Raw genomic sequence first — 2,128 nt, 5'->3', positions numbered from 1 at the left:
GTCACTGCCCCGCCCCCGCGCTCACGCAGGTCCGAGGCACCCGTCCCGGCCCCAAGCCCCCCTCTTTAGGCTCTGGGAAAATGCGGAGTTGGGGATGGCGGGGGTTGGGGCTCTGCCTGCTTGGAAAGGGCCTTGTGCCTGGCGCTGTGGGCTGGACCCCAGGGGTGCAGGGAGCTGGGGTAGGGCCTGGGGCTGTCCGACACCATCCGTGCCTCCGTGCACCCAGAGGTTGCACCCTCGCCCCCTGCCCGTGTTCAGGCCAGTGGAGTGGCGGGCGCTCCTGTCCTCTGGAACCCGGGCACCTGAAGAAGGCCCTGCTGGCCGGACTCAGGATGAAGGGTTGGGCCTGGCTCCTCCCCGCGGGCCAGAGCTGTGAGGGTCACTTGGGGCCTGGTCATTCTGGCCCTGGTTCGGGGGGTGCAGAGGGGAAGCCCCGCTCACTTTTCTAGGCATGACCTGTGCACCACATCCTCTCCTGGCTCTCGGGACCTCATATCCAGCTGCCACTCCAGGAAGCTGGGAGGCCTAATAGACTGAATCTCACTCACGGAACCACTTCCCTCCAGTCCCCACTCCAGGGTCGCCCACTGGTGAGGGCGGCATTACTCCAGCCCCAAACCTGGGGTTCCTCTGGAATTCCGCCTGTGCACCCAGCATGGCCACCGGGGCTACCGTCTCTGGCCTAGCAGGCCCCAGCCTCCGCCTGTTTAGTACAGGTACCTTTTCTTCACATAGCCATAGGGAGTCTTTATTAAAAATCGGAAGCCTGGCGGGGTGTGGGGGCTCACGCCTGTAGTCCCAACACTGGGAGACTGAGGCAGAAGGATCTCTTGAGTCCGGGAGTTCGAGACCAGCCTGGACAACATAGCAAGATTCCATCTCTACAAAACAAAAACAAAAAATTAGCTGGGCATGATGGTGCAGGTCTGTAGTCCCAACTACCTTCTGGGCTGAGGCTGGAAAATTGCTTGAATCTGGGAGGTGGAGGTTACAATGAGCCGTGATCGCACTACTGCACTCCAGCCTGGGTGACAGTGCGAGACTCTGTCTCTCCAAAAAGCAAAACCAAAATACAAAAAACCCTGAAGCCTGCCCATGTCATGGTCCTGCTGGGAACAAGACAGTTTCTCTGCTTCCTCCGCAGGCGCTGACCTGCAAACTTTTCTGTCTCGAAACCTTTGCCCATGCAATTCCCATCTGCCTGGCACCAGGTTCCCTGGTGCTGCCCCTGTGCCTGGAGCGCCAGCCATAAGAGAAGGGCTGCCCTTGGAGTTCACAGCTAGCGGAGTGGGGGTCCCACAGCACACAGGAACAGGCAAGGTGCAAGGCATAGGGCCTTGGAGAGACGTAGCAGAGGAGGGGACCCGGACATGGGTTGGGAGCCAAGAGCAGAATCACCGAGACTGTGAAGCTGGAGGAGTTGAAGCAAACCGGGGTGAATCTTTGGCAGAATGGACAAAGAGGGCTGGGTACGGAGCACCTGCAAGGGCAGAGGCGGGGAGGCTGAGCTGGGCCAGCGGTGTCAGCCTTTCTTTGGGATGAGAAAGAGCAGGCGCTGTGGGGTGTTAGGTGTGGGCCCAGCGGGGTTGGGGTGGCGCTCGGGCCAGGCTGGTGGCAGGTGTGTGGCCTGAGTAGCTGAAGGGTGAGGCTCGATGGTCTGAGAGGGAGAAGCAGCAGCAGCTTTGGGACTTGGGTTTGGGTTTCTGCAGGTGTCGTTCTGATGTCACCCCACGAGCAGACCCATGTGAGGGCACGTTTGGACCCCATGGGCCCAGCTTCAAACCGGTCTGTGATCGCTGTCACACAGGACAGGGGCCAGGAGGGGCATGGCGAGCCCTCCACAGTGGCAGAGGGGACCTGCGTGGGGCAGCAGGCGAGGCGCCTGTACCCAGAGACCTTGGGCTGCGATTGTGCCCGAGGGGCCCTGGCTGTGCCGCCCCAGAACCCCCACGGACCAAGCAACGTGAGAGGGGAGTCCGTGTCCCCCTGGACCCCACCCCCTCCTGCGCACGCGGCGCACCTCGGGCTGCACAGAGTCGTGCATTCCAGGACACCCCGAGCTGCGTCCCTGGGACCTCAAGACCGGGCGAGGTGAATCGTGCCGATGGGCCGGGGGCGGGGCTCGGCC

This window comes from Colobus angolensis, unplaced genomic scaffold (genome assembly GCF_000951035.1).
Source record: "Colobus angolensis palliatus isolate OR3802 unplaced genomic scaffold, Cang.pa_1.0 Scaffold64, whole genome shotgun sequence".
Lineage (NCBI taxonomy): Eukaryota > Metazoa > Chordata > Mammalia > Primates > Cercopithecidae > Colobus > Colobus angolensis.
Note: the sequence above shows the minus strand (reverse complement) of the source record.